Genomic DNA, 14,801 nt, shown 5'->3' on the forward strand with positions numbered 1-14,801 from the left:
AAAAAAAAAAAAATTTAGTGGGATTGACTGGTCCGAGTACAGTGGTATTTATAACTAATTGATCGCAACCAGTTACTGATTTCTTTGTTCCTTCTCCACTCCCATTGCTTCACTTGACTGGCCTTTAAAAAAAAAAATTAGTAGGGATCAACAAAATGAAAAAGGCACTCTACAGAATGGGAGAAAATATTTGCAAACCATACATCCAAAAAGAGGTTACTATCCAAAATATGTAAAGAACTCATACAACTCAATAGCTGATAATAGTAATCTGATCTTAAAATGGGTGAAGGACCTGGATATTTTCCCAAAGAAGACATACAAATGGCCAACAGGTATATGAAAAAGTGCTCGACATCACTGACTATCAGGGAAATACAAATCCAAGTCACAGTGAGGTATCACCTCACAGATGGTAGAATGGCTATTATCCAAAAGACAAGAGGGAAGTGTTGGCGAGGGTGTGCAGAAAGGGACCCTTGTATATTATTGATGAGAATGTAAATTAGAATAGCCATTATAGAAAACAGTGTGGAATTTCCTCAAATTAAAAAGGGAACTACTGTACAAACCAGCAATTCCACTTCTGGGCGTATATCCAGAGGAAACAAAGTCAGTATGTTGAAGAGATATTTGCACCTCCATGTTCATTGCAGCATTATTCACAGTAGTCAAGATATGGAAACAACCCAAGTGTCCATCGACAGATGAATGGATAAAGAATGTGGGTGTACATATATACTTGAGACAATACGGATGAACCTGGAGGAGATTATGCTAAGTGAAATAAGCCAGATGCAGAAAGACAAATACTGTATGATTCCATGTAGGAAACATATAAGAAAATGGTCAGGGCCCCTCAGATGTTCAGCATCTTGCTGAGCATTTGATGTAAATATGCACGTGTGCCCAGGTGTCCCTTGGTTATTGTCTAATGTAATTGTGCATGTGCACCCAGCTGTCCTGGGTTATGGATTTAAGTATAAAGGATGAGTGGCCCTTATCCATTGGGTGCCCCCCAGGATGCCCCGGGGGGGGTCACTGGGAGGCCTCTACTGCTACTGGAGGCTGTTGCTGCCCACTGCCCCCGGGGATGGCCCCTGGAGAGGCCGCCACTGCTGCTGCTGCTGAGGACTGAGCTCGTGTTGTCTGCCGATGGCTCCTGGGATCTTTCCCAATTGCCTAACTTTGCAACTGGCATAGTTGGCAGGATGCCAAGCAGGTAGAGGAGCCATTAGCTCCTCAGGATGGGGGGGAAATGTGGTTATCTTTTGGTGTGTGGTGCCCAGTGGCCGCTTTCCTGTTGAATGGGGTCTGGCTGTTGTTCGCTGTACTGCAAGCCAACATGGACCAGAAACCCGATGAAGCATCGAGTTTTGAGACTTGTAGTAGAAAGCAGACAGGTTGGAAATGTGAGTACATGCCCTGGAGGCTGAAGTCCAGCAACATGTCATCTCTGCTTCTGACACTGGGGATGATGACGCACCCAATGGTGAGTTGGAGATGGTGCATTTCCTGGAACAACATGTTGGTCATCAGAAAGTGAAGCATGAGCCGTCTGTGGGACTGGGCAGAATGGTAGGCAACACACAGATGACTCAATTCACTACCTATGTCCTATATACCCAGGTTGAGTTGGTTGGCTTGGAGAAACAAAGTGGCAGAAATAGAGCCCCTGGCTGCTGCAGCTATGGGACCTTGGGTGGATGGTGTAATGTGCTCTGGAGACAATGTAGTAAACGCATGTCGTGTTTGTCTGAAGGCAGATGGCTCACTGGGTGCCATTTAAACCTGAGAAGGCTCAGAAGGTGCCACTTAAACCCAATGACTCTCTGGGTGCCATATAAACCCAAGGAAGCAGATGGCTCTCCGGGTGCCATATAAAACGAGAAAAGAGTGCCGCATGCAGATGGGCAGATGGACCTGAGGACGGGTGGCCCTGCAGAATTTCAAGTATGTTTTCANCTGCTGCTGAGGACTGAGCTCGTGTTGTCTGCCGATGGCTCCTGGGATCTTTCCCAATTGCCTAACTTTGCAACTGGCATAGTTGGCAGGATGCCAAGCAGGTAGAGGAGCCATTAGCTCCTCAGGATGGGGGGGAAATGTGGTTATCTTTTGGTGTGTGGTGCCCAGTGGCCGCTTTCCTGTTGAATGGGGTCTGGCTGTTGTTCGCTGTACTGCAAGCCAACATGGACCAGAAACCCGATGAAGCATCGAGTTTTGAGACTTGTAGTAGAAAGCAGACAGGTTGGAAATGTGAGTACATGCCCTGGAGGCTGAAGTCCAGCAACATGTCATCTCTGCTTCTGACACTGGGGATGATGACGCACCCAATGGTGAGTTGGAGATGGTGCATTTCCTGGAACAACATGTTGGTCATCAGAAAGTGAAGCATGAGCCGTCTGTGGGACTGGGCAGAATGGTAGGCAACACACAGATGACTCAATTCACTACCTATGTCCTATATACCCAGGTTGAGTTGGTTGGCTTGGAGAAACAAAGTGGCAGAAATAGAGCCCCTGGCTGCTGCAGCTATGGGACCTTGGGTGGATGGTGTAATGTGCTCTGGAGACAATGTAGTAAACGCATGTCGTGTTTGTCTGAAGGCAGATGGCTCACTGGGTGCCATTTAAACCTGAGAAGGCTCAGAAGGTGCCACTTAAACCCAATGACTCTGGGTGCCATATAAACCCAAGGAAGCAGATGGCTCTCCGGGTGCCATATAAAACGAGAAAAGAGTGCCACTCACTGGGTGCCATTTAAACCTGAGAAGGCTCAGAAGGTGCCACTTAAACCCAATGACTCTCTGGGTGCCATATAAACCCAAGGAAGCAGATGGCTCTCCGGGTGCCATATAAAACGAGAAAAGAGTGCCGCATGCAGATGGGCAGATGGACCTGAGGACGGGTGGCCCTGCAGAATTTCAAGTATGTTTTCACCTGGTGAAAAGGTGGAAAAGTTAGCCTCTGTTACTACGCGCCTGTCTCTGTAGCATTGGTTACAGAACAGCCACTCCTCAATGGACTGGGCGAATGCAACTGTTCGAACTATGTGGGCAAACTCTGGAGAACTGCCCAAGACCGTGAGTAAATAGCCTGTGTAAGCCAAGCTGATTCGAGTAATTCAGGAGCCAGAGAGGGAGAAGCTAGATGCTAATAGCCAAGACAATGGGAGAAAGGCCCTGAGGGCGTTTCAGAAGTTTGGAAGGGCGCCCCTCCCATCATAGGCCTGGAGGCCTAAGAGAACTGAGTTTCTCCAGAGGGCCTGGGGCGCCACTGCCCTTGGGGAACTGCTTTCTGCATCCCAGCCCTGCCTCGAGTGGCTCCAAGTGTGGTTCGTGCAGCAGCCGCAGAGAGTACAAGCCAGAAACCTTGGTGGCGTTCACATCATGTTAAGTTTGTAGATAGGCAGAACATGAGAGCAGTGGAGGCGTGGGAGCCTCCACCCAGATTTTGGAAGATGTATGAGAAAAGCTGGGGGACTCAGGTAGAGACCTGCTGCATGGGTGGAGCTGCTGAGGAGGTCATCTATTGAAGCAGTATGGAGCAGAAAAGTGGGATTGGAGCCCCGCCAGAGAACCCCCACTGGGGAAATGTCTAGTGGAGCCAGGACTGCGGGGCTGCCATCGGGGGCTCAGAACTGTGGGGCTGCTGGCAATGTGCAGCGCCAGCCTGGAAAAGCTACAGGCACCAGGGCAGCTCAAGGGACTGCACCTGCCAGAGCTATAGGTGCAAGGCTGCCGAATGCTTTGGGGCCTAGATGCCCCAGTGTGCTTAATGTTTGCTCTGTTTGGGTTTCAGATTTGTTTGGGGCCTGTTTCTTCTCTTTCCTTGTCTATTCCTCCCTTTTGGAATGGGAATGTGCACAAATGTCTGTTCTACCACTGTATCTTGGAAGTAGATAAACTTGTTTTTGATATATATATATTTTTTTACAGGTACACAACTGAAAGGAGTTTTGTCTTTAGTCTCAGATGAGACTGGACTTTTGAGTTGATGCTGCAACAAGCTAAAGACTTTTGGGACTGTTGGGATGGAATGTGTAATATGTGAATGCAAGGGTCAGTTATCTTCACTAAGGGAATATCGTGAAAAACTCTGAACATGTAGATTGTACAGTGAGAGACCCTGAAGGGGTGAATTATAGGGAAAGTATAGGAAAATGGTCAGAGCCCCTCAGATGTTCAGAATCTTGCTGAGCATTTGATGTAAATATGCACGTATGCCCAGGTGTTCCTTGGTTGTCTAATGTAATTGAGCATGTGCACCCAGGTGTCTTGGGTTATGGACTTAAGTATAAAGGATGAGTAGCACCCCAGGATGCCCCCTCCGTGGGGGCCTTGGGAAGGCCAATACTGCTGCTGGAGGCTGTTGCTGCTAGTGCCCTCGGGACGCCCCTGGAGGCCACCAGGGCAGCTGCTGCTAGCTACTTGAGCTTGCATCTGAATAAAGCCTATTCATTTTTTTACCGATGGCTCCCAGGACTTTTTTCCTATTACCAAACTTGTGGGACCTGCATGTGAGGGGTTTGTGACCCAATCTGTACAACAGGTTTGTAGGGTCTGTGAGCCCTAGCAATACACTTCATATGTATGTGGAATCCAAAAAGGTGGAACTTATAGAAGCAGTGAGCAGAACATGTTGCCAGGGGCTGGGAGGTGGGGAAAATAGGGATATGTTGATAGAAAGGTCCAAACTTTCAATTGTAACATGAATAAATCTGGGGGATCTAGTGTATAGCATGGCGACTATAGGTGATAGTACTGTATAACTGAAATTTTCTGAGTGTAGATCTTGTGTTCTCCCCCCTGTCCCCCCCCCACAGCTACACACACAAAAAGTTAAATTAGTGGGATCGATTAAGAAATAGACACTTCAAACATAGAATATGTGAGTTTAGTCTGCCCTCTAGTGGGAAAATAAATTCAATTGTCTATGAAAAGTGAGAAGCTTTAAGAAACTACTCCAGGTAGATTTTATGCTAAATAAGGTACGAGATAGAACACTTGTGGTGGTGGTTTTAATGCAGCATAGGTGAAGCAGATTCATTTCATGCTACGTCAGGTGGACTTTGCAATGCTGACAAGCCAAACTTTCAATAGTTCACCATTGCCTGTAAAATAAAATTAATCTTCTTAGCCTGATGTAAGCCTGGTCAGCTGTCTCCAATCTGGCCCTACATCTCTTCTACTTTCCTCTACTCCAGCCAGATTATTCACCATCCTGTAAATACAACTTGCACTCCCCACATTCTTTCTACATTTACTGTTTTCCTCCCCACTGTGCCTAGTTGACTGATGTGGAAATAGCAGGTACTCTAAGCAATTTGATTGGTTAGTCCCATTCCGTCTATTTAACTTTAAATAGCTGGGGTTTTTTATCCTGAAGGAAAGGGAATACGATGTAATAGCCTTTGGGCAGGAAAAATCTTGAAGTCTCCTTTATCTATTCTTGCCTCTTTAAGGCGTCCTGGGCAGATACCATTTCTCTTAAAAAATTGGAGGTACAGTTTTCCCTCGGTATCCATGGGGGATGGGTTCCAGGACTCCCCTCGGACACCAAAATCTGCAGATGCTCAAGTCCCTGATATGCAAATACTGTGCCATTTTATATTTATGCACCTTCTGTATATTTTTAAATCATCCATAGATTACTTATAGCACCTAATACAATGCAAGTGATATGTAAATAGTTTTTATACTGTATTGTTTAGGGAATAATGACAAAAAGTCTTTATGCGTTCAGGGCAGATGTAATTTTTCTTTAGAATATTTTTGATCTGCAGTTGGTTGAACCCATAGATATGGAGGGCCGACTGCATAATTCACTTCCACATCTCATTCATTGAAACAGAACAAGAAGTTTTTCCTTTAACTGTTGGGGCTCAGTACACAATACCCCAAAGTATGATGCCTTGGCATGTTGAACACTTTGAAGGAAAGGGGCTTAGAAGGAAGATCTTTCTGACCTCCTCTTGCCTTTCTTTGCTCTGCTCCTTTCTCCCCCACAGCAGGCCTTAGAAACTAGAATTCTTCTTCCCGAAAGCCACCCATAAAACCCAGAAATATTATTCTAACCTTCCCCTGCCTTTCTGTGTAGGGGCTGGCCATAAAGAAATTCTCTGACCTACTTCGAAAGTAGATCACAGGACCCCTCGTTCCAGAGAGGTTCTGCCCGATACCCAGAAGGAAGAAATGCCACACTGAACGGTCAAGAAGAATGAACAGACAGACCTTGCTGGCTTTCCCCACTCAGTCTATTAGCACTAGATCACACCCTTTGTCACATTTTTGCAAGGCTGTCCACTCTTCATTGAATCCTAGCATAAAAATAGACAGTTTCCTTTGGGTCTGCATTTCTGAAGGCTCCAGCATCACGTAAAACTTTGATTAAATAAATTTTTAGTGCTTTCTCCTGTTAATTTGTCAGTTTTATTTCAGACCCAGCCTGGAACTCTAGGAGAGTTGAGGAAACTCCATAACACAGTGCTCAAGAAATATGTCTAAATAAATAAATGTCTCTGATAAATTACGTTTTTTTAAATACACCTCTGACAGGTACTTGTTTAAACTCAACTCTGATCACGTGGTTTCCTTGAAGAAAGCTCAAGTGACACTGCCCTCATTTCACAGGCCCTGCCTTTCTGTCTGTTCCAATCTCCTGCCACACCTGCCCTTAAATTTTTGTCACTGCGTTTATTACTTTATGTTAAAATTGTTTCTGTGTCTGCCTTCTTTCCTAGGCTGTTAGGATCCATGTCCTATTCATCTCCGACTGTAGAGCTAGCACAGAGTCTAAGCCATAATAATCAATGTTTGTTAAATTAAATCACTCCTTCTTGATGTATTTTGAATCTGTTCCTTCTAATCTTATTCACAATGGGAAAAGTAACAGAATGGTAAAACTTTATAGACTTAGAAGGTATCTTAGAGGTCATCTAATCAATTTCCTTCATTTTATAGATGGGGAAACCCAGGCCTGTTCAGGATCACGCAATTTGTTGGTCTTTGTTCTAATAGAATCAAACAATTGTAGGAAAGAAAAATTCCTCTGAGTAAGGCTGAGCGATTTTGTTGTTCATTGTGTTCAGAAACTTCAAGTTCTCAGAAACAAAAATGAATTCCCTTATCAGTCTTGGAAATTTCATAATCCTGTGTTCCACACCCTATGCGTCAGGGTTGAAACTGATTTTAGGAAAAACTAGGCTGATCTGGAGATTTTTATTCTTAATACTCCATGTTGCTCCCACTGGGACATACTAATACTGCTTTGGAAGGATTCCTCTTGTGAGATTGTCTTCAAAACTGCAACCTGCCTGAAAGGGGAGAAAAGGCAAAAATTCAATCAAAATCTAAATTCCCTTTCCCACAACCTAAATTCAGACCCACCTTTCCAGTCACTTCTATTTTCCTATAATATTAGCTCCTCTACTCCTGAATCAGATGTCTTTTCCTTTTGTGCTGAGGAATGCTGGTCTAACAGCTACATCATCTGGTGAATGGAAATGTATTTTTCAATTAATGGGAAATATGCTATACTCTGGTTCAGTGGAGTAACTAAAATTAGGAGTTCCTATCAGGGAAGTGATAGATGGAAGACACAGTGTAATAAAAAGAGGTTGCAACCCTGTCTGAATTTTGAATTTTCATCATGTTTGCCCGTTTTTCTGTAATTTATTACCATTCTTTTTGTTTTAGAGAATTTAGTAGATACCGGCAACTTATCAAACATGGAATATGAAAGAAGTTAAAGAACTCGTGTCTTAAGTAGATTGGCCAAAAAAAAAGAGAGAAAATGTTTGCTTTGTCTTACTAAAAATAAAGCCCTAAACCTTTATCTAGTGAAAATGTGCATTTGACTTGCTAAAATGAAGCAACCTATTATATCAAGTAAACAAAAGAGGACACTGTGTTCCAATCCCGAGCTTTCCTGGGTTTAGAGCAGTTTCACAAAATATGGGGGCGTGGAATCAATTACGCAAGGTCCTCATTCTTATGTAAGGTATGGAAGCGCGAGCTGCTTGCCGAAAGAGCCCGGATAGCTCAGTCGGTAGAGCATCAGACTTTTAATCTGAGGGTCCAGGGTTCAAGTCCCTGTTCGGGCGCTCACGGTTTTTGCTCCTTAGATTAACAAACACTGGTTTGTGTACTATCCTAATGCTTGACTGGACTCAATTCATTTTTCATTGATTTCAGAATACGCTAGGCAAACATGTTCTCTGGCAGGGGGGAAAAAAAATTATGCAAAAATCATTAAACCACCTAGCAAGGATCGAGGTTTTGCAGGTGGTTGCCTAGCAAGAAGGAATTTTTTTCATATGGCAAAGAATGGAGAAAGGGGGAAAAAAAAAGTTGAAGCGAAGCGCGCTGTGTCCTCACCACAAAACAAGTCCGTGAGGTAATCCACACGTTAATTAGTTTGATTTACGCATTCCACATGTGTACGTATTTCACAACATTATGCTGTACACCATAGATACGTATTTCTATTCGTCAATTGAAAAAAGTTTAAAAAAAAAAAAAACCTAAGCGCCCGAACAGGGACTTGAACCCTGGACCCTCAGATTAAAAGTCTGATGCTCTACCGACTGAGCTATCCGGGCTCTTTCGGCAAGCAGCTCGCGCTTCCATACCTTACATAAGAATGAGGACCTTGCGTAATTGATTCCACGACCCTGGACCCTCAGATTAAAAGTCTGATGCTCTACCGACTGAGCTATCCGGGCTCTTTCGGGAAGCGGCTCGCGCTTCCATACCTTACATAAGAATGAGGACCTTGCGTAATTGATTCCACACCCCCATATTTTGTGAAACTGCTCTAAACCCAGGAAAGCTCGGGATTTACGCGCCAAAGAAAAACAGAATGCTCAAATTCGAGCACCGCCTTTCACCAGTATTACCAGCTAATTCAGAATTGCGAGATAGTTATGTGCCTAATAACATTGTTCAGGAGGCTGCTTTGATCTGTAATAGAATAGGTTTAGGACTAAAAACGGTGAGGCGTCACTTTTGAAGCGCTGTAGTGACATCGGGTCTATTTTACCGGTGTCAATAGGATGGATTTCAGCGCTAAAACCCACCTGACACCAGAGAAAAATGAGTCTGTGTAAGAGTACACAAACATGCTGTTCTGAAGCCATTGGGTTGAACTGTGGTGTATAAAGCAACAGAAAGGAGGGATAGTGAGATTGTCCTGTAGGTCCCCTGAAGGCGTCCAAGTAATTCTAAGCTGTGCAAACCCTGGAGGAGATTACCAGCAGTGACCTTGGAGGCAGAAGTCCTAGGAAGCCGAATATGGTAGCTGAGAGAGATTGTATTTACCCTGACATTGGAGGCGCTTCCCTTCCACGGCCATCCGTAATTTGAGCGACAGCCTCTGCAGTGGAGCTGGCGTTGCGAATTACGCACAGTAGAGCTTTAAGAGAGGGACACTAAAGGGTTTTTGTTAGCTGCTGTTGCCTTCCCTTAATTCCATCCTTCACTGCTTTCGGAGTGATTGCTCAGTAATTCCACTTTTAGGAATTTGTCCTAAAGAAACAATCAGCGGTGCACAAAATGGTCTGACTACGGAAGAGATCGTCATGGCATTTTAATTGGAAATGACATAAATGGCTATATAAACTGTAGTACAGCCTTAATATGGAATATTATGCAGCCATTAATAATCGTGTTACAGAAGAATATGACTTGGGGAAAATTGCAAAATATTAAGTTAGGAAATTCTTCAAATCAGAGGTTTTTTTGTTTTGTTTTGTCAAGAAAAGAGTGCACATATGTACATTGAAAAACAAAGGATAAATCCTTCCACAAAAGCCCGAGTTCTAAGTCCTGACTACCTTTATGTAATCTTGAGCAAGCTATTTCTTTGTGTCTCAGAACAATAGGACGATTGTGAGAGTTAAATAAGATAGTATATGTAAACTATTTACAACAGTGTCTGACGTGTAATAAATATTCATGAAGTCACTTATAGACTTAATAGCAAATATCTAACGAAAACATTCCAGACTATGGAATTCCGCTCTCTATTATTTTGTGACACTATACACCCTTCAAAAAAGGCTTAATATGTTTGATTGAAGTAGAGGGAGATGTAGAAAATTGAGAAAGCTGACAACATTAGGTTAATTCCAGGCAAAAGGAATAACTTTATCCTTTAATCAATGGAGAATATTAAACATTTGTTACATTAACGTTTTTCCACTCAATATTAGGTTTGTTCCATTTGTTTTACATTAAAAACAATAACAAGGCCTACCATATTAAATATTCTCTGTAAGAATCACATCCAAATACTATCCAGATCTAGTGGTAGAATGGTTTCTAAAACTGGATATGTTCAGATGGGATGCTGAGTCATCAAATCAGGAATATTAGACTGCCTTTTCTTTGCTCAAAACCCTTTGATTCTTCCCCACTACTTATTGAACAACATATGGAACTTGTTATAGCAGCTTTTACAGTAACTTTTGAATATATATTCAAAATCCTGTACAATTTGACCCCAGCCTACTTCGCTAGCATTCTATATCAGAGCTATTCAATAGAAATATAATGCAAGCCACATATGAAATTCTAAATTTTTTAGAAGTCATATTTTAAAAAGTAAAAAACAGGTGACATTAACTTTAATAATATATTTTATTCAACCCAGTATATCCGAAATGTTATCATTTTAACATGCAATCAATATAAAACATTATTAATGAGATATTTCACTTTTACATTCTTTTTTTTCCTACTAAGTCTTTGAAATCTGATATATTTTACATTTACAGCACATCTCAATTTGGACTGGCCACATTTCAAGCCATGTGTGGCTGGTGGTTACTATACTGAACAGTGTGATTCAATACTATATTCAATACTACATCAATATTCTACACAGTAAATACCAAACTCAGAATAGTGGTTTCCTCTGGGTTGAAGGAGGGAGATGCCACACTAGGGACTACGGGGAACTTATTTATATTGGTAAAATATTGTTCCTTAGGAAGAGTGGTGGGAAAAAGATTATATTCTTTTTCATACCTTTTTGTATGTGTGAAGTAGTTCATTATATTTTTTTCATCAGTAATACTGACTTCGAATTCTTTCAAAAGTAGAAGGGCCATAAAAAAAAAATCATCTAATTCGGCCATTTTATTTTACAGATTGGAAAACTGAAGACCTGTAGAACTGTGTAACTTTCTGGTTTCTAGCTAAACTAGAACCCTTATTTCCTGTCTGTTTATTAAATCCACAGTGTGTGTGCATAGTTTTAAAAGAAGGAAGTGGTGATGATTAGGAGTAGGTTATGAGTTCTGATGCCAATTTCATTTTCTTTTTTGGTAAAGTTATTTGGTAAAAAAGAGACATACTATAGTTATGGTTTTTTTTTTTGTTTGTTTTTTTTTTTTTATTACAGCAAGTCATTTGATGAAGTCTTATGAAATCCTGGTAAAGGATGGAGAAATGATGCCAGATGTTAACCTCTATTAGGTGGGATCATTGTGGTTTAAGAACAACACTGGAAGATGAACAATTAATTACGAATCAGCGTCAACCATGATTTGAAAAGCTCTCTTCTTAACTGTGTTCTACTCAACATATTTATCAAGGCTTTAAATAAAAACAAAGATGTTGATCAATATTTTGCAAAATGCTAAAGTGAAAGGGTTAATCTCTCTTGACCCTCCAGGCAATACTAACTCAGCTTATCAATCATTGCACTTATTACACTCTCTTTTCCTGGACAGTCTGACTCCTCCACAAGACAGATGTCAGGTCTTGACGTGTTTAAGAATCCCCTGGGTTGGTGCTTGGCACACAGCAGGTGTTCAACAAATACTTGTTGACCTTAAACAAACAAACAGCAGGTGTTCAACAAATACTTGTTGATCTTAAACAAACAAACAGTAGGAAGGGACCTAATCTAACCAAATACCTAAACTAACCAGATTTAAAAGACACAAAAATTCCTGTTTAGAAATTTTTTAAAACATTAATTGCACAAAAGGAGAAGGGAAAATAGTTGACAGTGGCTCACCTAAAAAAGTCCCCACCTCCCACCATCACCATTTATTTGAGGGGTGGTTGCTGACTTCAAACTCTCTGACTTTAAGCTCTCTATGAGCAACTGTGAAAAAGGAATTAATTCTCCAGCTCCTTTACAGAACTCTGGATCTCCCAGCTATGCAGGAGGTTATGTTAGAAGTAGCCCAAAGTGCAAATGCAAATTAAGGAAGGTCATTGCCCTATTTTCTTTGAGTCTGTATCTATCTCTGGGAGCCACATTTTAAACTGAACAAACATGTGCTTGTCTAGAAGATGGTGACAAGGATGGCAAGGGGGCTTGAAGCCATGTCAAATAGTTGAAGGCTTGAGGGGATTTTTAGCCTGCAGTACAAGGAGGGAGAAGGTTGGACATGTGAATTAGAAGCTGTTTTCAAATAACTGAATATTGTTCATTTTGGAAATAATGAAGCCTTGCTATGTTCTCCGAAGTGCAGAGCTAAAACCGAAATTGGAAGGCAACATATTTCAGCTCAGGAAACCCTCTAACATTTAGAATCACCCTGAAACAAATGAAATGAGGTGTCTGGGGGAGGTAATGCTATTTAGCACCGGCAGAAGTTGAAGACAGCACGCCTGACAGGTTTGCTGAAGTTACCTGTATATTGGGAAAGGTTAGAAGACATGGTTGTGTGATCCAAGTAAGCTCCATCTCACTGTTCTTTGCACCTCTCTTTCAGCATGTACCACATATCTTGTAGTTATTCGTGTATTTACCGGTCTTTTTGGCTTGTTTTATCTTTTTTTGTCTTCTTTTTTCCCTATATATACCAATCTTATCTCCAATTAGCGACAGCACTCCAACCACCCCGGGGGGAATGAGGACGAGTAAGTCAACACTGAGAACAGAGGCCACGGCAGAGGAAGCGTAGTTTTTCCGAAGAGCTGAAGGTTGCCTCCGACTATGCTCTTAGCTTTCTTCTTTCCCTGTCTTCTGATCTCCTAGGACACGTATGTAGGTGTGACAAGACCCTGCGAGAACCACATACGCTCTCTTTTGCTATCTCATGACTATCAGAGCTCCAGGTCTCGCGACTCTCTCCCCGGACTAGGATTTACTCTATGGTAGAGAGCTCAGCCTTTCTAGCCCTCTAGTCCTCCGATTGCCCTCATCTATGATTTCCGGAGGCCTCACCGAAAACTCTCGTGGGAGATGGTTTGGGAGGCCGGAAGTTGCGCGCTCAATACTCGCCATTTCAAAATGGTGCTGAGGCCATAGGGCCTGTGACTGCCATCCCTCCCCCGCCCCGCGCCCGGCGGGGGAGCGACTCATGGAGCAGCTGTAAGGTGTGGCTTTCGGCTTTTGTCTGCGGGGTGCTGCGAGGCCGGGAGCGGGAAACGGGGAGTGGGAAGCAGGCGGCGGTCTGCGGGTCTCGGAGTGGGGGGTAGCGGGCGGGAGGAGATGGAGGCGTGTGTGGCGGCCTGAGGAAGGTCGCGCCGGGCGGAAGAAGGGCTGGTGGGGGAAGGGTTGGGAGGTGAGGGTCCGCGGAAGATAAAAATGGAGGGCGGGTGACGTGATGTGTTGGCCAATAGGTGACAAACGTGAAATCTAAGCAGTCGGATTGACCGTGTTTAAGTGGACGCAGTATTTGAGGAGTACCGAGGCACTTTGGAGGAAAGAGGGGGGAGGGAGGCGGAGAGAATGACACTGACGTGTCGTAAGATTTTAAGGTAGTCATTTTTAGGGCTGCGGACCGTCTGACTCAGAGACCCTTGACTGCGTGTTTGAAAAATGCTCATTTTGGCGCCACACCCAGACCTACCGAAAGGAGAGTGTCAGGGCATGGGGCTTGGGGAGATGTATTTTCATCAGCCCACCTCCTAATGATTCTTGTACACCCTGCAGCTTGAAGACCCATGTTTTGAAGCGGCATCCGGAGAAAATGCTGCTGTTCTTTTTCTTCATCCGGTTATTATTATATAACGTTTCACAGTACAAAACTTAACTTTGTGATGCGCTATTTTATTTTCTCTTCTGTCCTATTTTATTCATTTGGGAGGGGTGTTAAGACCAATTGAGGTACAGCTTGCAGTTTGAAAAACTCGGCACTAAAGACACTTGAGAGGTGAGGAGGGTAGGCAAACTCAAGAAACTGAATACATTCATTATGGTGGGTGTTGAGTGGTGGAAATGGAGACTTGGAAAAGAGTACTAAGATGGAGTGGAAAGTAAGTTGGACACCGATCACGAAAGCTTATGTGCACGTACCCCGTGAGGGTGGCGAGTTCCTGGAAATGGGAGTGCCTACTGAGTCAGCTCTCCAGGCCCATTTAGGATAGCAGTTTGTGCATAAAAGGCCTTGAAAAACGATGGTATTTTGGCTTGCTTTGTATATTGCTATTTCTGTTATATTGTGGAATGAGTCATCCCTAGACTGTTGTCAAAAAATACATCCTTCTTGAGGGAGAGCCCTTTTGAGAGGAAGCAAACTGAAAAAAGGACTTCCCTCATTTATTTAAAAGGAGGCAAATTATTTTCAGTTCTCTATATTCATCCCTAGGGTTTATTTTATTTTATTTTCACTTTTTTCTTTTTTTTCCTCCATATCTCCCCTCCCCTCCTTCTTTGTCCCTAGAGTTTATTGTTAGTTGGAAAGAAACACGTCTTCAGAGAGCCAAAGCAGTACAGGCTAGTGATACCAATTCTTTTGATGTAACTGGGATATTTTCTAAGACTACCAGTTTTTTCCAAGATATAATACATTTACAAAGAATTTTTATGTGATTTCTTCCATATTTGTTGTGTATT

At 42.8% G+C, this 14,801-nt stretch overlaps 1 protein-coding gene and 2 non-coding genes across 3 annotated transcripts in view; 2 read left to right on the forward strand and 1 right to left on the reverse strand.

Moving 5' to 3' along the window:
* Window positions 1-8,030: 8,030 nt before the first annotated feature.
* Window positions 8,031-8,103, forward strand: TRNAK-UUU. The gene has a single exon. It is a non-coding gene; the product is annotated as a tRNA-Lys (tRNA).
* A 425-nt stretch (window positions 8,104-8,528) lies between these two features.
* Window positions 8,529-8,601, reverse strand: TRNAK-UUU. The gene has a single exon. It is a non-coding gene; the product is annotated as a tRNA-Lys (tRNA).
* Window positions 8,602-13,275: 4,674 nt separating this feature from the next.
* The window catches only part of MDM4 (MDM4, p53 regulator), a 31,665-nt gene continuing 30,139 nt past the window's right edge, over window positions 13,276-14,801 (forward strand). Inside the window, exon 1 of the mRNA XM_008577365.1 lies at window positions 13,276-13,339. The gene's annotated coding sequence lies outside the window, so the exon portion shown is untranslated. The remainder of the gene's footprint in view (window positions 13,340-14,801) is intronic.

The sequence above is a fragment of the Galeopterus variegatus genome, unplaced genomic scaffold (assembly GCF_000696425.1).
Source record: "Galeopterus variegatus unplaced genomic scaffold, G_variegatus-3.0.2 Scaffold1498, whole genome shotgun sequence".
NCBI classification, from domain to species: Eukaryota; Metazoa; Chordata; class Mammalia; order Dermoptera; family Cynocephalidae; genus Galeopterus; species Galeopterus variegatus.